This window comes from Rhinopithecus roxellana, chromosome 4, assembly GCF_007565055.1.
Source record: "Rhinopithecus roxellana isolate Shanxi Qingling chromosome 4, ASM756505v1, whole genome shotgun sequence".
Classification (NCBI taxonomy): Eukaryota; Metazoa; Chordata; class Mammalia; order Primates; family Cercopithecidae; genus Rhinopithecus; species Rhinopithecus roxellana.
This window is the reverse complement of record NC_044552.1, coordinates 36241886-36263627: the sequence shown is the minus strand read 5'-3', so window position 1 is coordinate 36263627 and position 21742 is coordinate 36241886. Positions and strand designations below refer to the sequence as shown.

Below are 21742 nucleotides of genomic sequence, written 5' to 3'. Positions count from 1 at the left end.
GAGGGAAAGAGGCAGATAAACCCTGTCTCCGGGGAGCTTGTAGTCCAATGGGGGCAGCACAGCCCCTGCCAACAGGGACTCCCAATCTGTTAGGGAGACATAGCCTCTGTCCTCAGGGAGCCCCCGTCTGAGGGGGAAGGCATAGGAGGAGGTGCAGGATGAATTCAGACTGATGGTGAAATAGTTCATGTTCTCCAGGAGCTCCAGGTCTGATGGGGGAGAGACAAACCCTGCTCATCCAGCCTGATGGAGGATACTTGAGTCTTGCTTTCTGACTCAGTTTGATGATGTGTGATACAAAGAGAATCCTCATGGAAATGGATGTTTCCATTCTTAAACCCCTAACTTTCTTTCTCCCAGGACAGAAGTGGAGGAGGCAGGAGAGAGTGTGGCAGCCTGGGCAGAAGAGATGTAGTGGTGCCTGCTGATGTGGCCCCTCTATGGGCCCAACCCCCCTCTGGAGCCCGTGCAGAGGCTGTGCTATCTTTAGTGGTTGCCCTTTGTAATCTTTAGAGGACATTGCTGACGTGGCTGTTTCCTGGGTTGGACCTTTTCCCCTAGAGAGCCATGCCCTTTGGGGAGTGAGAAATTGCTATACAGTGGGGCGGGCGGTGGGGAATTGTTGGGGGCTTCTCGAACTTGGCTGCTGTTCCCTACTTTCTCTCAAGTCAGAGGGTGAGACTTTTAGACTCTTTGGGCAATCTGTCTTAGGGTCAGAAAATAAGACTTTTGAAGAAGAGATACAAAGTATCATCTAGCCTGACTTTCTCATGTCACAGAGGAGAATATGGAGGCCCAGAGAAGGGGAAGGGTTTTTATCAGCATTACACATTGCTTAGAGGCTGTGTCCTGGGCTTCATCCTGGCTCCTGAGTCTATTGCTGTCATTGGCGTGCCTCACACAGGCTGCCTGGTAATAGCAGTGGTCGGGGAAGTCCTGTTGAGGCTTGGTCAGGTCAGTTATTCCCTGGCTCAGAGTCCTGCATGCTCCATCACCCCCAGAGAAAAGGCCAAGGGCCTAACTGGCCTCAGGGCTGGTCTGCCCTGGCTCTCACCACCCCCGCCCACCCCTCACATTGCTAACCTGCCTGCTTCTCCTCGCTCTTACCACACTGAACTCCTGGTTGTTCCTGAGATTCCCACCTCAGGGCCTTTGCACTTGCTGATCCTCTGCCTGGAATATCTCCCCCCAGGTATCTGCATGGCTGACTCTCCTCTTCCTCCAGAGACCCCTGCCCTGACCATCCTAGATAAAACACCCTCCTTCCTCGCCATTCTCTATCCCTCTTCTCCTGTATTCCTTTTCTCTAGAGCCTTTATCACCATCTGGCGTGGCATATAGATATTTATTTAACTCTTTCTTTCTTTCCTCCCTGTGGAATGTAAACACCAAAACTTGTTCTGTTTTGTTCGCTACTCTGTCCCTGGCACCTAGAATATGCCTGGCGCAGGCTGGGCATGGTGGCTCACACCTGTAATCCCATGTCATCCCAGCACTTTGGGAGGCCAAGGCAGGTGGATTGCTTAGGCTCAGGATTTCAAGACCAGCCTGGGCAACATGGCAAAACTCTGTCTCTACCAAAAATACAAAAATTTTCCAGGTGTGGTGGTGCACGTCTGTGGTCCCAGCTACTTGGGAGGCTGAGGTAGAAGGATCGCTGATGCCTGGAAAGTCAAGGCTGCAGTGAGCTGTGATTGCGCCACTGCGCTCCAGCCTGGGTGACAGAGCGAAACCCTGTCAAATAAATAAATAAATAAATAAATAAATAAATAAATAAAACATGCCTGACACATAATAAGTGTCCAGTATCTATCTGTTAAAAGAAGGAAGGGAGCAAAGGTTGGGGGGAAGGAGGAAAGATAAACACAAATGGAAATGAAAGGCCTCCAGGCACTTGGTGTTAAGGATGGTTTGATTTGGTTAGTCTCATCTGTAGGAAAAGGACACAATGGGCTGGGGTGGTGGAGACTCCACTGCTTTCCAGTGGCCATCTGGATCCATCTCTTTGGCATAGTAGGCTGGCAGCATTTTCTGTCGACCCTGATCTCCATTCGTCGTGCATGGTCCTTGTACCTACCATGCCTAGACTCCCTTTTCTGGCAAGGAAAAGGCATGTAGTAGATGAGCTGAGGATCCAGGGAAAGACTATGGGGGACAGTACACACAAAATATATTTTTAAAAAAATTTTTTTGAGATAGGCCCTTACTCTGTCACCCAGGCTGGAGTGCAGTGGTGCCATCACAGCTTACTGCAGACTCTACCTGCTGGGCTCAGTTGATCTCCCACCTCAGCCTCCCGAGTAGCTGGGACTGCAAGTGCATGCCACCATGCCTGCCTTTTTTTTTTTTAATTTTTAGTAGAGACAGTGTCTCACTATGTTGTCCAGGCTAGTCTCGAACTCCTGGACTCAAGCGATCTGCCTGCCTTGGCCTCTCAAAGTGCTGGGATTAGAGGTATGAGCCACAGGCCCAGCCTACAATATATAAATTTTGATTGTGTTCATAAAATTGGGAGGTTGGGAGGGGAAGCTGAAAGCTCCCAGGTTTAGGTCCTGCCCCTTTTTTGTGGGTGGCCTTGGACAGTTACTTCCCCTCTCTCAGCCCCAGCTTCCTCATGTATAAATGAGAATTGAACTAGGCATCGACTCTCCTAGGAATCCATGCAGATGGGCTTTGGGGGTCTTTGTCTCAGAAGGGCCAGTGATCTAGGTTGTTCCCGAGGTCCCTTCTAGTACTGACATCCGTGTAGACCTTTGCATTTGAAACTCTGCCCTCTTTGGATTGAATATCAGCTTTTTGATGAAACCAGGACTTTCTTGATAAGCTGAAAATAAAGGTGACAGTTAAAAAAAATAAATGTTTAAAAAGTTTTCTCAGTGCCGGTTACTTTAGTAAATGTGGGGTTTTTTTTTTTTTCTTTTCTTTTTTCTTCTTGGTCTTAACCTATAAGCAATCACAAGATCAAACAAGTTTCAGTTTGAGTTCCCTCTGCTTGACAGTCTGAGCCTGTATCGCCTTGACTTATCAAGTTTGCTTTCAGCTAGTCTGGCTGTTTTGGGGAGGCCTTATCAGCCAAGTATTCAGCCCTCAGAGTAGGAAGATGTGGTCTTGGGCTTTCTTTGGAAGCTGGTACCCCTCACCCACTTATCTCCACCTCCCCTCAACCCTTCACCTGCCCCTCAACCTGGCCAATGAGCTGCTATAACACAGTAGTAACAGTCCTACTAACTTCGGAAAGATCATCAAATTCTTCCCCCTTCCCAAGCCCTTCCCCCTTACCCAGAACTAGATACGTAATTTACTGGGCCCAGTGCAAATGAAAATGTGAGGCCTCTTGATTAAAAATCATTAAGACTTTCAAGATGGTGACAACAGCACATTCAGCAAGCGTTGGGTCCTGTGGGACTGCACAGGCCACACATCCCTAAAGCCAGTGCTGCCCTTGCCACTTCCATCTTAGGTTACCAGGACCAACCATGGAGATGTATATAACACAATTTGAGAGGTACTGAACATTCCCTCAGAAGGAATTTGAGTTATTTCTGTCATGGCCTGTGTGATTCAGGGCTGCTATCCTGAGCCACTGTGTGTTTGGAAAATCCGTACAACTAGGTAGGGAGGGTTTGGATGGTGCCCATGAGTCCTGGTAGAAGGGGCAGAGAAGGATGATTTGTTCATACTGCCCAAGCAGCCCCATGGGTGCTGAGAGCATCATTTGTTCTGTCCTTTAAAAAGATTTTCATGGATAAATAAAATGTGGTATATCCATACAATGGAATATTATTCATCCATAAAAGTGGTTGGAGTACAATACATGCTACAACATGCATGAACCTTGAAGACATTATGCTGAGCGAAAGAAGCCAGACACAAAAGACCACCTATTATATGATTCCAATTGTATGAAATGTCCAGAATGGGCAAATCCATAGAGATAAAAAAGCAGCTGTCAGGAGAAGAGAGGAAAAGAGAGTGACTGCAAATGGGTATGGGGTTTCTTTGGGATGATAAGAATGTCCTGAAATTAAGTAGTCATAGTAATAGTTGTACCACCTTGTGACTATGCTAAAAATCAGTGAATTGTACACCTTAAAAGAGAGTGAAGTTTTTGGTGTGCTAATTAAATTTTGATATTTAGTCCTGGCACAGTGGCTCATGCCTGTAATCCCAGCACTTTGGGAGGCTGAGACAGGTGGATCACCTGAGGTCAGGAGTTTGAGACCAGCCTGACTGATGTGACCCTGTCTCTACTAAAAATATGAAAATTAGCCAGTTGTGGTGGCTCACCCCTGTAATCCCAGCTACCTGAGAGGCCGAGGAAGGAGAATCACTTGAACCTGGGAGGCAGATGTTGCAGTAAGCTCAGGTCGTGCCACTGCACTCCAGCCTGGATGACAAGAGCAAAACTCCGTCTCAAAAAAAAAAAAAAAAAAAAAAAAAAATTGTTTTTATTTTTAAAAAAGTACCTAGAGGAGGCCAGGTGCGGTGGCTCATGCCTGTAATCCCAGCACTTTGGGAGGCTGAGGTGGGCCGATCATGAGGTCAAGAGATCGAGACCATCCAGGCCAAAATGGTAAAACCTTGTCTCTACTAAAAATACAAAAATTAGCTGGGCATGATGGTGCATGCCTGTAATCCCAGCTACTCGGGAGACTGAGGAAGGAGAATCACTTGAACCCGAGAGGCCAAGGTTGCAGTGAGCTGAGATCATGCCACTGTACTGCAGCCTGGTGACAGAACAAGATTCCGTCTCAAAAAAAAAAAAAAAAAAAAAAATTAGCTAGACGAAAAGTCATGAACATTTAATCCTCTCCCCTCTGCCCTTCTGGGTGTTGATTCAGCACAGGAGCGGCCTTCTGCCTTCCATGTGTATCTCCCTCTTACTCCTGTCTCTCCCCTACCCCAGCCACAGATCATCTCTCAGACATCCCTCACGCAAAGCCTGTTTTCCAGGAAGATCCTCTGGAAGCTTTCATGCTAAGCGGATATGTGGCTGCTAAGACTTAGCTTCTCCAAGGCATTTGCATATTAACTTGTAAAAGGAGAAACCTTTTAGGTGAGAGGAATGAACATTTAATTTTAGAATTCCAAGTAAGAGCAAGCATGTGTGAAAGGTTTTTATTTTGTTTGGGGTAGGAGTGCTCAGTGCCCTGGAACTGGGGGTGGCCAGGCCCCCTTCACACTGGTTGGGCTGACCCCAAGCCCTGGGGAGCTTGGTGGTGAGCAGCAGGCTGAGAAATGTCCTCTTCAGGACAAGCAGTTTCCCCCAGACCCAGCCACACCGCCTTCACATTTTCCAAAGAGGGGACATTGTGACTTTTGAGGCTGCTGGAGGAGACAGCTTCTAATCAGGTTTCATTTCTTCCCTGTTTAGTGTGCTTGGTTTTTGAATCAAGGGGACCCTATTTGAGACAAGATAAGAACCCCTTGCTTGGTTCTTATCTGCTCTGGACCCTGTGAAGTTCACTTCTGCTTGCCCTTGCCCAGGGGTTCTCCAGGCTCCCACTTCCCTCTTTACACCTCCTGCACCTTCCCCCTCCTTCCCAATAGTGATAGTGATCACAGCCCCCCATAGTAATCACAGCCACAGTCTTCAAGACTAGTTTAGTTCAGGCTTCTTCACCTGTCTTTGAGAATCCTCTTTAGTCAGTGTGTAACCTTCCTCCTTCATATTCTTTGTGGTCCCTGGACGCTGAGACTTTTGTCTTAATCACCTTTGGAACTTTGGTGCCTGGCATGGTGCTTGGACACAGTAGGCACTTAATAAATGCTTTTGGACTGCACAAAACCAAGGCTGTGTTTGGCCCTGTGAGGGCTTGGGGAGCAGCGAAATCAGCAAGAGAGGTGGCGAGGCAGCTGTCAGCCTTGGGCATTTCTTGCTAAGAGAGGAGGAAATAGCATTTGCGTGGATAAAGAAGAGGCCCCTCAGAGCTTCATGTGTGTGGGATGATGAGCAAAGGGTGGCTCCAGAGCTGCCCCACAGAGCAGTGGCTTTCATGGAGTATCCTGTTCTGCAGGATCTCTTGGGTTTTGGGCTTGCATCTTCAGCCAGAAGGCATCTTCATGAACAGGTGTTTATGAAGTGCCTACCATATGCCAGGCACCCATCTAGAGCCTGTGACTTTGTTGGCACCCCATTGTGTGATGGACTTGGAAGAGCACAGAGGGCCCTGCCTGGGCTGGGACAGTTGCTTTCCCCTGAGCTTCCTGGGTTTCTTCCAGCTTCCGAGGGGTGTTAAGTTCCCATATGATTGCTTTTGGGCAAAACACATTGGTACTTATGTGTTTTTTTTTTTTTCTTTTTCTTTTTTGACAGAATCTTGCTCTGTTGCCCAGGCTGGGGTTGTGCAATCTTGGCTCACTGCAACCTCCACCTTCCAGGTTCAAGCAATTCTCATGCTTCGGCCTCCTGAATAGCTGGGACCACAGGTGCGCACCACCACACCTGGCTAATTTTTTGTAATTTTTTTAGTAGAGACAGGGTTTTACCACGTTGCCCAGAGTGGCCTCAAACTCCTTAGCTCAGGCGGTCCCCCCATGTCAGCCTCTCGAAGTGCTGGGATTGCAGGTGTGAGCCACCACAGCTGGCCAGGTGCTTATGTCTTAAACACTGCCATTCACATTTCTACCTCTGAGGAGATGCAGGGGGTGAGGGTAGGACCAGGCTGTCCTCTCAGCCCCATCTATCTGGTAGGTGGGTGTAGGTCTTGCTCTGTCAGTCAGAGCTCTGGCAGGAAATGACTGGTGCACACAGAGGGTTTAACTGGGAGGATTATTTACAGATGTGTGGGCATGGTGAGGGAAACCATCCAAGGCTGGTGAGGCTCCCCAGAGCTGACAACAGTGGGAAGCTGTTACCTTCCCTAGGCCAGAAGGAAGGAGCCCCAGGGATGGGTAGAAAGGGCCTCGACAACAGCTGTGATGGTGGTGAGACACAACCACTGCCAAACTGTGGTAAAGAGGAGGAAGGGGGAATAAATGCTCTCACTTTAACTAAATCCAGCTGGAAGCCCAGGGAGCCCAGCTGATGTAGCCAGTGGTCCAGGAAGGGCAGAGAACAGAGTGTATGGGGGCAAGCTGCACACACCTGCCCCGGCTGCCTGGGCATTCTAAGGCTTGGCAGCCTCTTCCCCTTCTTCTTCTTCTTCTTTTTTTTTTTTTTTTTAGAAAGACAGAGTCTTGCTCCGTTGCCAGGCTGGAGTGCTGTGGTGCCATCTCGGCTCACTGCAACCTCTGACTCCCGGGTTCAAGCAATTCTCCTGCCTCAGTCTCCTGAGTAGCTGGGACTACAGGCACGTGCCACCACACCCAGCTAATTTTTGTATTTTTAGTAGAGACAGGGTTTCACCATGTTGGCCAGGATGGTCTCGATCTCCTGACCTCATAATCTGCCTGCCTCAGCCTCCCAAAGTGCTGGGATTACAGGTGTGAGCCACCGCGCCCAGCTTTTTTTTTTTTTTTTTTTTTTTGGGACAGAGTTTTCTCTAACTGTTGCCCAGGCTGGAATGCAATGGTGCGATCTCGGCTCACTGCAACCTCTGCCTCCCAGGTTCAAGCGATTCTCCTGACTTGGCCTCCCGAGTAGCTGGGATTATAGGCAGGTGCCACCATGCCCCACTAATTTTGTTTTGTTTTGTTTTGTTTTGTGTTTTGAGATGGAGTCTCACTCTGTTGCCCAGGCTGGAGTGCACTGGCGCAATCTTGGCTCACTGCAAGCTCTGCCTCTGGGGTTCACGCCATTCTCCTGCCTCAGCCTCCCGAGTAGCTGGGACTACAGGTGCCCGCCACCACGCCTGGCTAATTTGTTATATTTTTAATAGAGATGGGGTTTCACCGTGTTAGCCAGGATGGTCTCGATCTCCTGACCTCATGATCCGCCCGCCTCAGCCTCCCAAAGTGTTGGGATTACAGGTGTGAGCCACTGCGCCCAGCCTAATTTTGTATTTTTAGTAGAGACGGGATTTCTCCATGTTGGTCAGGCTGGTCTTGAACTCCCTACCTCAGGTGATCCTCCCGCCTGGGCCTCCCAAAGTGCTAGGATTACAGGCGTGAGCCACTGCACCCAGCCTCTTCCCCTTCTTAGGTGACTCAGGATGTGCCCAGTCCACCAGTGCTCCCTTTTTCACAACACTGTGGCTATTAGCAAGAAGAAAGTGCCCCAGCCACACCAGCAGGATGACCACTGGTATTTTGACTATAGCAAGAATAACAAATTATGTTTATTGATGGCATTTTATGTGTATCCTCTCATTAAATCTTTACAACAACTGTAGCATGGGTACCCTGATTATCCTTGTCTTCATCCTGTTACTAAGGAAGAATGCGGGGCTGAGAGAGGTTAGCAAGCTGCCTGGTCACTCAGCTAGCCAGAGGCAGAGTTGAGCTCAGACCAATTCCGACTGACTCCCGAACACACACTCTTAGCCTTTGCCTGCCTCTGTAGTGGGGCCCCACCTACCCTGTGGTCAGTGCTATGTGTGTGCTGGCCCACTGCTTGGGATGGTCTTCCTACTTCCTCTCCAGTTGACCCCATTGAACCCATTTCTTGAGACCCAACTCAGATCTCACTTCCTCCCTGAGACCTTCTCAGCCCTCTCCATCTCTCTATTAGGCATCAGTGGCAGGTGATTCTCAGCCATCCCTTGGAATGTTATCCGGCTGTTTTGAGTGTGCACGTCTCCAAAGTCTCCAATGAGAATCCAGCTTTCTTAGGTGCAAATCCTAGGTCCTGAGTTTTCTTTCACTCAAAAGGTTTAGTTGAAGAGACTTTTAAGTTAGTTAGGGGGAAGGGAACTAACTGGGAGGATACGGCACCCAGGGACTGTACTGTAAGTGGTCACAGGGGAATGGTCCTGTGGGGGGAAGCCATTGCCCCTCTGAGGCCTGAAGGAACTCCATTGGAGAGAACTGTCACCCCAGCCCAGTGAGAGCCGTAGCTATTGGACAGAAGCCTCATGTAGGAGCTGATGGATTTGAGAACTGGCTTTCTACTTGGTTAGTAAGAACTCAATGAAAGCCAATGGGGAGGGCTTTTTTTTTTTTTTTTTTTTTTTTTTTTTTTTTTTTGAGACGGAGTCTCGCTCTGTCGCCCAGGCTGGAGTGCAGTGGCCGGATCTCAGCTCACTGCAAGCTCCGCCTCCCGGGTTCCTGCCATTCTCCTGCCTCAGCCTCCCGAGTAGCTGGGACTACAGGCGCCCACCACCGCGCCCGGCTAGTTTTTTTTTTTTTTTGTATTTTTTTAGTAGAGACGGGGTTTCACCGTATTAGCCAGGATGGTCTCGATCTCCTGACCTCGTGATCCGCCCGTCTCGGCCTCCCAAAGTGCTGGGATTACAGGCTTGAGCCACTGCGCCCGGCCGGGGAGGGCTTTCTTTAAGGCAAGTGAAGAAGCAGAAGCTAGAGCTGACTCTAGTAGGAGCTTACAGTCTAGTTGAGGGGTTTTTGTTTTTGTTTTTGTTTTTTGGCACCGAGTCTTGCTCTATCACCCAGGCTGGAGTGCAGTGGCACGATCTTGGCTCACTGTAACCTCTGGCTCCCGGGTTCAAGTGATTCTTATGCCTCAGCCTCCTGAGTAGCTAGGATTACAGGCACCCACCACCATGCCTGGCTAATTTTTGTATTTTTAGTAGAGAGAGGGTTTCACTGTGTTGGCAAGGCTGGTCTGGAACTCCTGACCTCAAGTGATCAACCCTCCTCGGCCTCCCAAAATGCTGAGATTACAGGCATGAGCCACCGTGCCAGGCCTTAGTTGAAATTTTGAGGGAGGGAAGACAGGCACATACCACCTACTTAAACAGAACAGCTCTTCTACAGGGCAAGATTTCCCCCGAACAGATGAGGTTGCCATATGCAGGCACAATGGAGGGGAACATTTAAGGAAAGAGAACTGCCGACGGCTTCCTTCTTATAGGATAGAGGCTGAATGCTAGTCCAGCTCTGTAGGGTTCCCCAGAAGGCCTCACACAGGTCACAGATGCATCTGGTTGAGCACGCCAATCCGTGTTTTGGCACTCTTGAAGTCTCAAAGTTCTTTAAAAAGCTTCCGTGAGAGCCCCAGAAGTTTGGATACATTGCAAATGTCCTTCGCCTTTGGAGCTGATGCTAAGGAGGGAGTTGATCATCAGGTCTCCCGGCCTTGGGAACCGCTGCACTGGGAGGACCTCAGTCTTCCTCCTGTGTGAAGCTGCTTAGTCTCATTTCTTTTTTCTCTATTCCTATTTTGCCACCCACTCCTGTTGGCCTAGATCCTCCTAGACACTGGAAGGGTAGATCAAGTGAGGAAGCATTTGGAAGGAGACGCAACAGATGAAAGGTTGAGAACTCTTTGTTTAGGCCCTTCTTTGCTGGCCCTTGTGAATTTTGATAAGTTCCCTTGGAGTTTTCTCTCTGCTAGGCCTGGGACATGCTCAGAGACACTCCGGTTATCCTGAATGCCTTTTACTTCCCTAGACACATCACCTACCCTCTGACCTCCAGGTCTTTGAACTCTCAGTTCTGTTCTTGCTACCTAGAGCACTCCGCCACCCCTCTTCTCTGCCTTGTAAAACATTAGGGAGCCGTGGGGACTGTGGAGAATCCCACGGCTTGCACTCCATCTAAAGAGTTTCTGGGCTCCTGATTTACAGGTTGTGGGCCTGAGGGTTACTTGGATTGTCTGTGGCTGCTCCCCTTTGCAGAGACTCAGAAACGCTTGGGGAGCATAGCCTGGGAAAAACATAGAGGAAAACAGAGAAAACTAGGGCTCAGAGGAGACACTCAGGAGAGGATAATGGATCCTCCTCAGGGACCAGGGAGAGCTGGTGGGGGTTGACCTGAGGAGGCCAGAGAGGCTCTGGAAGGGGCTTTACACCTATGCGAGGACATCTCTTCTACATCTGTTCTTGGGGACTGGCAGGGCCAAGGGGTGGCTTGGGGTCAATGGCAGTGGTAGACTCAGGACCCAGGCTGGGCACAGAAGCCAGGAGGGCCTGGCTGGGAAAGACCCTTCATTTTACAGAAAAAAGATAATTCTCTATGCCAGTCTGTGACCTGCTCTGGTGCCTTTGCTTTTTAATACTGTGTAGGTTTCAGACATCAGATAATGCCTTGGTTCATGGTTTTGGTTTTGTTTTAAGAGATGGGATCTTGCTATGCTGCCCAGGCTGGACTCAAACTCAGCTGATTCTCTTGCCTCAGCCTCCCAAGTAGCTGAGACTATAGGCGTGCGTCACCATGCCCAGCTCTGGTTCAGATTTTAAACTATTATTTTTTCTTTATTTTGAAAATAAAACATAATAAAGATAACAAAGAGGAAAAGGAAGTGAAAGTAATGTCACTCATAATCCCACCACTCAGATATCATTTACATTTAGAACCTGGGCATGTATACTTCCCAGACAATTTTCTGTGTTTTTATAAATACAGAAGCAAATAAAAATGCATTTTGTAACCTGCTGTGTGTATGTGTGATTTGTGTCCATTGAAAAGAATACATGCTTGTCCCAAATTTGAATGGTAGGGTATAAAGAGACCCCCCACCTTCCCCTGCCTCCATCGTTTACCCCCTAATTCTACTCCTCAGAGGCAGCCTCTTCGAGTAGTTGCTGGTATATCATTGATAAGGGAGACATTTAGAAGGGATAATGTGTGTGGAATAGCAAAACTGTTAGTATGGCTTGTACAGATGTTGTCATGTGGAGGTTAGGAGGAGGTGAAGGGTAGGTTTAGAGGGGCTGGGAAGTAGTTTGTGGTTAGAGAAGAGACTTTGAGAAATGAGTTAGAGAAGGAGGAGATGGAGAAGTTTTTAGGACTGGGTTTTGATTGGATTTGTCATAAGGAGCAGGGTGAGTGAAGGTGAATGCAACAGTGGGTGGGGCCAAATGTTGTGAAATTTTACCTCCTGGGTGGAGACTGGACTAGAGGGGGCAGCAGATATGCAAATGGGCAAGAGACACATCAGGAAGTGGTGATAGTATGATAACTGGTAGATATTTGTAAAATACCTTTGCTTGACAAAACAAAAGTTGGCAGCCCTAGTTAGTCCCCCCCGCTTTTTTTTTTTTGTTTGTTTTAAAAAAAACTTTTAGCAAATCTGTGAATACCAAAAACCTGAGCAAAAGTGTAGAACCGGACTGGGTGAGGGGTGCAGATTTTAGATTCAGTTCTAGTTTTGGGTCTGACTGACTGTGCAGTTTTGGACTCCTCGGTTTGTTTGTTTGTTTGTTTGTTTGTTTATATTTTTGAATCGGAGTCTCGCTTTGTTGCCCAGGCTGGAGGGCGGTGGCTTGATCTTGGCTCATTGCAACCTCTGCCTCCCAGGTTCAAGCGATTCTCCTGCCTCAGCTTCCTGAGTAGCTGGGTGGTACCTGCCACCATGCTGGCTAACTTTTGTATTTTTAGTAGAGATGGGGTTCACCATTTGGCCAGGCTGGTCTGGAACTCTTGACCTCAAGTGATCCACCTGCCTTGGCCTCCCGAAGTGCTAGGATTATAGATGAGAGCCACAGTGCCTGGCCTCCTCAGTTCTTTTAGATCCCAGCCTTCTTATCTGCAGATAAGTGGTTCTCAACCCTGTAGGCACATTAAAATCACTGGGAAGCTTATAAAAGAAAACAGTTGATGTCAGAGCCCCACTTCAGACCGAATGTGTCAGAATCTGGGGGAGCCTGGGAATTTTTTCAGAAATGCGGCTAACATTGGGAACCCCTGGATTTGGGTCATCTTAATGGCTCATTTTAGCCCTGAAATGTTATGATTCTCTGTATTGTATCATATAATTTCATTCCTTTCAGATACTGTGCACAAATGTCATAAGCTTCTTACATACCACGAAGTCATTTTTTAATGAAAAACTCCCCTGCCGGGCGCGGTGGCTCAAGCCTGTAATCCCAGCACTTTGGGAGGCCGAGACGGGCGGATCACAAAGGTCAGGAGATCGAGACCATCCTGGCTAACATGGTGAAACCCCGTCTTTACTAAAAAATACAAAAAACTAGCCGGGCGAGGTGGCAGGCGCCTGTAGTCCTAGCTACTCGGGAGGCTGAGGCAGGAGAATGGCGTGAACCCGGGAGGCGGAGCTTGCAGTGAGCTGAGATCTGGCCACTGCACTCCAGCCTGGGCGACAGAGTGAGACTCCGTCTCAAAAAAAAAAAAAAAAAAGAAAAACTCCCCATAATTCTCATTAGGCCTGTGATATAATGCCTATGTCCTGCAATCAATAAATTAGACTCATAAACATAGTAAAACATCAAATAATTACTTTTTTGACCCAGAAGTTCAAAGCGTGGACTTTAATCTTTAATTTCTCATTCCCTCATTTTGCAAAAACTACTGCCTGGAGTCCTGGGGCCATCTTTATTTGTAAAGAAGACGCTGAAACATTGAGACATTACTGGAAGTGTCTTTGCTAGAAGAATTGTGTATACCGTAAGTTCCAAATTAGGAGGTCCAGTTTGGGGAAGCTGTATCGGATCTAAATTCTACATGGAGTGGGAGGTGTTTAGAGTCTTGGTGCTTGCCGTTTTATCTTTATCATTGAAGTTCTTGGTTTTGTCTCTTCCTAAATGAGTCATTTTTTTAAAAAGGAACCTAACTTGGGGGGGGCAAGGAAACCACTGCGGGAGGTGCTGAATGTGGGGGCGCTGAGGAGCCAACCATCAGGAGACCGAGTTTACAGCTGGGCCCTCCACTCAGGAGGGGTGGAGGGACCCGTTCTTGCTGAGGGTGACTCAGAGACAAGTGGGACATAACCTGGTTGGGGAGGCGCAATAGGGAGGTATTGATGTTGTTTATTAATCTACCGAGTATTTACTGGAGCACAGCCACCAAATATACTGCCTGGACGAAGGGCCGATTCCACAGGTGCTTGGGAGATTGTGAACAAAGGGGAAGGAGCTTCCTAGTTTGTCCTCTACTTGAGATGAGACACAGATTGTGTCCACATTTGCCTGCACTTTCAGATAAATGAACTGAAGTTATCGAGCCCCATCCTGGTGTGAACAATGCAAGTAAAAATGTTAGGGCCAGGCAGGATGTCACGGGGAAGGAGATGGCAGCTGAAGACCCCCTTGTGGAATGCTGAAGGGCCCGATGATACAGACGCTGGCCGGGCAGCCAGATGGAGATCAGATTGAGGACGGGAGCTCTGCGGGACCTCTGTGTGTCACTTCCCCTTTCTGTGCTAAGATCTCCCAGCTGAAAAAATGGTCCCCCCGCTACACACCTCAGTCACCAGGCCCTGCCAGCTGTTGGGAGTGTTTGATGGCCTAGATGCCTGAGTGGGTAGGGGTGGGAGAGAGAACAGGAGCGGGTGAGCAGAGCCTGGCTTTGGAAACCAGAGCGACTCCGCACATTTTGGCCCAAATCCCTCCCATGCTTGGGTTGAGGAGAAGCCCAGGGTAAGGGTGTCTCCCTAGAGCCAGGAAGATCTTGGTGCGGTGGGAGTGTTGGCTCCGCACGTTCCTCCTCCACACAGGGCCCCCAGCAGGGCCGGATTTCATCTTTTCTCAGTGGCGTGCAGCCTCTTGCCACTGTGCATGCGTGTTTTCTAAGTTTGTCACAAACTTCCTGTTTAGGTACGATAAGAGGCTCGGAGCTTTTTGTGTTTTGAAACCCGGGCATTCACCGAGGTCCGGCGCTTCTCTCTTACCAGCAGTGGGGTGACCTGTTTGTTCCTTTGCGGACTTCTGCCGTCCTTCTTTGAAAACCTTCTTACTGGGAAATGCTCTGTGGCCTCTGCTTGTTTCTGTTAGTAAGAGTAGAGAGAGCTGTGAGCTCTGAAGGCTGGAAATGGGGAGGGGAGCACCACTGAGTAAGCCCCTTATGTAAGGCCAGGCACTGTGCTAGATATTATACTTCCATACACTTATTTATTTATTTATTTATTTTGTTTGTTTGTTTGTTTGAGACGGAGTCTCGCTCTGTCACCCAGGCTGCAGTGCAGTGGCGTGATCTCGGCTCACTGCAAGCTCCGCCTCCCAGGTTCACACCATTCTCCTGCCTTGGCCTCCCGAGTAGCTGGGGCTACAGGCACCCGCCACCACGCCCAGCTAATTTTCTGTATTTTTACTAGAGACAGGGTTTCACCATTCACAGGATGGTCTCGATCTCCTGACCTCGTGATCTGCCCACCTCGACCTCCCAAAGTGCTGGGATTACAGGGATGAGCCACCGCGCCCAGCCTACACTTACTTTATTTAGGCGTCACAGTCACTCATACAGAGCCAGACTCCAAGAGGTGAAGGCTGACCTGGCTGATGAGGTCAGGATTGATCCCAGGCCTGACTCCAGTGCTCCTGTGACTTCAGCTAAGTCCTGAGGAGTACACTGCCCCTTTGGTTGCCCCTGGTTTGGGTAGATCCTGATTTCATATGGGGCATCTTGGTGACAGCATCCCCTTGAAACCTATGGTTTTCTCTCAGCCCCTTGTTACCCAGATCTGCCCATCTGTCTGCCTGGGGTGATTGGATGGCCTTTGAGTGCTTTGCTGATTTTCACCTTTCCCAGGCATCTTCCTCTTGTGGCTCTGGGAATCCCAGAATTGTTAGATGGTGGTCCACAGCCAGTGATTGAAGTGGATCAGTCCAGCTTCTCATTTCCCAGAAATAGAATATTCTTTTTCCTGCTTCTGGGCGCCCAGCCCTGACTGTTCTGCCAGTCACCATGAGCTTCTCCATACAGCTGGATTTCTCACATTTCAAGCTGTCCCTTGAAGAAGGAAGAAGAGGGTATATCTGTCTATGTCTACAAAAGCATGTGAAAGGGTGGCAAAGGAAGGACACCAAGACCTTGAATATGCAGGTGCAGGAAGAGGAGGGAAGAGCCAAATCCAGCCGTCCTCCTCCCCGTTAGAGTAGATGTTAGGAGGTGCTCCTAACTCTGGTGCCTCCTGCGCAGGAGGAATAGGTGTGCCTCCCAGCTTCAAGAAGGCCCTGTGTCCCTTCACTTGGCCATCCCGGTTCCCTTGTATTTTCTGAAAAACTTCTGGAATCATATTGCCTGAGCATCAGGATTGTTCTGTAGATCAAATAACTGAGACACTGTGTTGAGCAGTGGGCAGTTGCAAGCATTTGCATTAGACGATTCATTGCCCTGAAGAGGCTTGCAGTCCACATGAGCACAGGGAACTCTTGCCCAGAGAAGCTAGATGCAGTGAGCTCAGAAGAGCCAGGAGAGCTTGGTAAGCTGGGTTGGTGCCACCCAGCAGACTGCAGGAGAGGGCTGGAGCTGGGTGGCCAGACGACAGAGCTGCAGGGGAGGAATGTGCTGGGTGTTGGGACCTTGACGGGGGTGCATGGACTGGGCAGGGGATTACAGATGGGGTGAGCAGAGGTATGCATGGGAAGCAAGATCGAAGAAGGAGATGTGCACCGTTTATGAAGGATCCCAAGGGGTGGCTGTGGAGCTTGGAATGTTCCTGTATTGAGGAGCCTCCAAAGCCAAAGCATGGGGCCGGGATTGGTAAATGCAGTGCTGTAAGAAGATCCGTCTCAATTTGTGAACTGTAAATGGGCAGTCCTGGGAGGTAACTTAGGAGACATTTGTCATGTCAAGTGTTAGGAATGAAATGGTGAGGACTTGGACTAGGGTGGTGGTAGTGTATGTAGAAAAGACGAGAGGGAAGTGGAAAGTTTCAAATCTCAGCTCTGCCACTTGCTACCTGTGTGACCTTGAGCAAATTACTTCATCTCTTTCAATGTGTTTTGTCGTCTATAAATAGTAGCTAAAAACACTTCACAGGACTCTTGTTTGAGGATTTTAACTTGTAACATACCCAGCACTTAGTAGGTACTCAAGGAATAATGAATCTTCTCATGCAGGAAGAGGCATCATTTTGTGACTGGGAGGATTTAAGGGAGTGGAGTATGAGGTTCTGGGTCTGGGAGCCCGGGAGAATGATGAACCCTTCATAGAAAGAGATGGACCTGCTTGGGGCTTTGAATTTAGCTTTAGGAACTTCTCCTAAACCCTGGCTACTGAGGGCTGTCACAGAAAACCTCACATCCATGAAGATTGTGCCTCTATGAAACCACGGCCTCTGGTTAGAGCAGGGCCCTCCTGGATGCTGGCCAGCAGCTGGCTGTCTCAGTCAGGGTGTGGACTAGGGTGAGAGAGTGAGCCACCTAGGGCACAAACGTCAGGAGGTGCTGGGTTTCAGGGCCACGCCTGCACTTGATATCCACAGTAGGACATGCATCCCAGCCTCCTCTCCTATCTGCCCTTCTCCGCTCAGGAGACAACCTGGCTTCTCTGTTCACTGAAAATATTACTCCACGGCTAGCTCACTCAGGTTCCCGCCTGCCCTCCTGTGTGCTGACCTGCATCTGGGCTCATTCCCACCTGGTTTCCTTGCACTCAAAGAAAGAGACATCCTTCCTTCTGGCCAGAGAGAACCCTCTCCCTGTACAGGGGTCCCCCTGCTTCCTGCAGCCCCTGGGACCTCACGCCTCAGTCTTGCAACCCAACTTCCTCAGACCTTCACACCCCTCAGCCTCACCTTCTCTTTTCTCCACCCCTCACAGATGGATGTATGGAAATAAGCTGCCCTCGCTAACACAGCCCACGCAGACTGGCCTCCACCGGTGGGGGCTTGTACCTGGTCCAGGGCAGGGAGCTGGTGGGTTTGCTGCAGAGGCCTCCCGCCTTCTGCAGGGGCTGCTCTCTCTAAGGTCACCTGCAGCCTCCATGTTGCCACACACAACGGACACTTCAGTCCTTATCTGTCTGGGCTCTTTGCTGCTTTGGACACTGTGGACAGCTTCCTTCTTCTTGCAACTTTCTTTTCTCTTGGCTTATTTGATTCCATCATACAAAGTCTTTCAACAGCTATTTCTTGAGCACCTACTATGTGCCAGGCTCTGGGCACACCATAATACGATGTCCCTGCTCTCAGGGAGTTTACAATTTAAGGGAAGTGGGGAAAGGGGGTTGAAAAAAATAAATAAATGTCAGGTGGTGATAAGGGTTGCAAAGAGAAATACAACAGGGAAGGAGGCTAGGAAGGGGGCCGGGGTTGGAGGTGGGCCTCACTGCAAAGGACGTGAGAGCAGAAACCTGTAGGAAGTGACAAATGCCTGGGGGATGAGTGCTCCAAGGATGGGGAAGAGCAAATGGGGATGGGGTTGAGGCAGGAGCCTTCCTGAATGTTTGAGGAAGCCATTGTGGCTGGAGGAAATGGAGGAAGGGCAGAGTAGGAGGAGAAGAGGTCAGGTGTCTCAGTCCATCAGGGAAGAGGCCCAGCCAAGTCATTTGGACTGTGGCCATTTCAAGGACTTTGGCTTTTACTTTGATACAGATGAAATACTATAGGAGTGTTCTGAGCAGAAGAGTGATTTTTAAATGATCACTTAGGCTGCTCTGGGGAGCATGCTATATTTGTTAGCTTGAGCTGCCATAACCAAGTACCACACACTGGGTGGCTTAAACCACAAATTTATTGTCTCACAGCTCTAGAGGCTGCGAGTCCAAGATCAAGGTGTTGGCTGGAGACTCCAGGGAAGGGTCTGTTTCGGGCCCTTCTCCAACTCTGGGTAGCTTCTTGGCTTGTGGCAGAAAACCTCCAATCTTCCAAATGTCCCCTTTTTATAAGGACACCAGAGTCATTTTGGATTAGGAACCCCCATTCTACTTCATTAGGACCTCATCTTAACTTTTATATCATCAATGACCCTGTTTCCTAATATGACATCTTCAATGACCCTGTTTCCTAATATGCCACATTCTGAGATCGTAGGGATCAGAATTTCAACATAGGAATCTTGGAGAGACACTGTTCAACCTCCAAGACATGGTTATAGAAAGGTAAGGGGAGGAGTGGAACAACTAATTAGGGGATTATCACAGTAACCTAATGAGAGATGCTGCTCACTTGGACCAAAGTGGTACCAGTGGAGGTGTTGAGAAATGGTGAGGGTCTGGATATTACTTTACATTAAAGCTGGTGTCCTTTGCTGATGGATTAGACATGGGGTGTGAGGGAAAGAGGAAAGCCATGATGACTTGGATTTAGAGCCTGAATAACCATAGTGAAGTTGGACGTCTTGGTCTCCTAAGTCCTCTTCTACCCCGGGGACCTTCCTCAGCAGCCTTTGCTGGGTCCTCCTCCTGGGTAGGCCCATCAGCTGCTGGGTTCTTCAGGGTTTTATCCCGGGTCAGTCCTCTTCCTGATCAATACCTACTGTGCCCGTGCTGAAGCCTGATGTCCTGACTGTGCTCTTTGGGTCACTCCTGCAGGCCCTGGCTGTGGAGGATGCTGAAGGAAGAAGACGCAGAAGCAGGACTACCCTGAAAGATTCAGCCTCTTCATCTTCAAACAGGTAGCTTCTCGGGTATTGTTGGTGTTGGAACATTTTACAGCAAAGCAGTCGTAAGACCATTTCTTGGACCCACATGTTGTGGAGAATGCCCCAGGAAGCGGAGGAGGGCTGCTCTGGGCCTGGACACCCATTGATTTCTAGAAAATTTTCTTTGGGAAGTGGTCAGGGATTGTGGATTCACATAATGGTTTTTGGCGGCTTCTGGAATGGGGTGGAGGGCGTCTTGTCTCTCTTGATTTCGCAGAATTGTAAATAGTTGAGGATCCAATGAACGTCCACGGATGGTAGTTCTAGAAGTGTTTAGAAGGACTTAAAAATGTCTGGGATGCATCTCTGGAGAGTGGTGGTGTAGAAGGCTGCTGTGGGAAGCTCCACAGAGAATGTCAGGCAGATTCCTGGACTTAGGAGCCTTAGCTGGCCCTGGGGCATTCCTCGTGTTTTTATCAGCTCTGGCCTCAAGATCCCTTCCATTCTCAGTTTGTCCCTCCATAAAATGGGCATACAGCTATGATTCCTCTGCCGGGCCTCCCACAAGCTGTTTCAAGGGTCAGTAGTTTGTGCATAAATAGAATGTTAAGCTTTTATTTCAGGTGTAAACCCTGATCCAGCAGGAGGTGGCTCCGTCCTCCACACATTCTTGGTGACAGTGGGGAAGGGGGTGGTGGTGTCTGATTCGATTATTTCAGTGTGTGTGGTTTTGTTTTCTTGGCATGTGCCAAAGTTTCCATTCCTCCTATGTGAGGCTCAGAGTTGATTGCTTCAGTTTCTTTTTTATTGTTCCTAATTCTGATTTAATTTTAAAGCCATTGTGTCTTGGGGTTCCAGTCGGAAACATGTGGCTCGCGCAAATGGGGTAATTGAAGAGCCTCTACTGAAGGGACTATTTATAAGGATGCAGGCAGAGTTAAGAGAAGCCAACAAGGGATGCTGAAGCACCCAGGGTCAGCAGTGTCAGGGAGCTGTTACTGTGCCTAGGCCTGGAAGGAAGAGGGAGGCATTGGCTGTCAGGATGGGAAACAGGAGCTGGAGAGGTGTCCCTGGTAGAGGAATGCAATCAGCCTATAGCAGCATGGCCAGGAAAGAGCCAAGAGAATAAATACGCTCATTGAACCCCTGAGATCTCCCGTCTCCTGATGCCAGTGCCTCCCATTAGGTAGCCTCAGTCAGAGCCAGAAGGCAAGGGAACTGGGTGGGTGCTGTCCACGGAGGGCAGAGCCTCTGTGGGGCAGAGCTGTGTGGAGGGGGATGGAGGGTGGATTTGTGGAGCAAATGGGAACAGTCTCACAGAGTTAAGAGTTGAAGGTCACTTGGATTATAAGGATGTTTCTACTTTTGACCAAAAGAGGCTTTTGTGTATGTTTGAGTGAAACTTTGCATTGTGAAGTCAGCACAATGAACTGATTAATCAGCTCATGTACCTGCCATGTGCAGGGATAGGGTGGACTGCAGGGTGGGTGTGAACCAGCAGCTCAGCAGTATCCTAAACCATCCAAGTTGTTTTTTTTTTTTTGTTTTGTTTTTAATCTCTCTGCTCCTTCCTCCGTGGGTCAGTTCATCCTCAGGCTGGCTTCTGCACCAGACTGGCTTCTGCACCGGGCTGTGGGGAGACTGGGGGTGTGTAGAGTTCTGGACACTGTCAGGGGAGGAGGGAAATAGATCTTGGGAGCCACAGCTGACATCCATCATACTGTACCACCGGTAAAAGTAGAATAATAACCTTACTAACTTGAACCAGTCATTGAGGATAATAGTGAGAGGACACTCAACCTTAACTAGTAAAAGTTTGAATCTTCCAGTGTATACACTTCCATGTGTATAGTGTCAAGCAGAACCTTCCCAAACACATCCTGTTAGAAGCAAGTAGCATCTGTTCTTCAGTGTGTCTTAAAACGTAGGACCTTCTAGCAGGCTAAATATACCTTCTGAAATCCCGTTTAATTTCTCATTTGCTTATTCAACCTTTTAATAGCCAGAGTAAACACTGAACTCAAATTCTGGGTTGGTGAAGATTAAATTACAGTAATGAGGTTCTTCATTTATAACCTCATCTATAAAATGGAAATAAGAATAGCACCTACTTTATAGGTTTGCTGTAAGGATTAACTGAGGCGATCCGAGTCAAGTGCTTAGCCCAATAAATGCTACCTTTATTAGTGTCATATATTGCCAAATATTGTCACCTTTATGTTTTTATGCACATGTTTAATCTAGAAAATTAACTCTCTTCACAACAAATATTATTATCTGCTGCTGATTAGTTCTGTTAGAGAGGAGATAAATAAAGGTATTAAAATATTTAGTGTTTGTGGATTCTTTTTTTACTGAAGTTTTTTTTTGTTTGTTTGTTTGTTTTTCCTGTTAGAATTCATTTTGGGGGAAGCCTAAATAGAGAGAAGTTTAAGGAGCATACAATTAAAAATAGATATAATCTCTAGAATATAGAGATTTTA

The 21742-nt window shown here is 48.5% G+C and overlaps 1 protein-coding gene across 11 annotated transcripts in view; it reads left to right on the top strand.

Moving 5' to 3' along the window:
* The window catches only part of TRERF1 (transcriptional regulating factor 1), a 227228-nt gene that overhangs the window by 74586 nt on the left and 130900 nt on the right, over positions 1 to 21742 (top strand). For 10 of the 11 annotated variants that reach the window (XM_030928515.1, XM_030928520.1, XM_030928509.1 and 7 more), the window contains one exon: positions 19210 to 19292. The gene's annotated coding sequence lies outside the window, so the exon portion shown is untranslated. Of the gene's footprint in view, positions 1 to 13238; positions 13405 to 19209; positions 19293 to 21742 lie in introns of those variants that run through there. The other variant, XM_030928517.1, reaches the window with a different exon arrangement.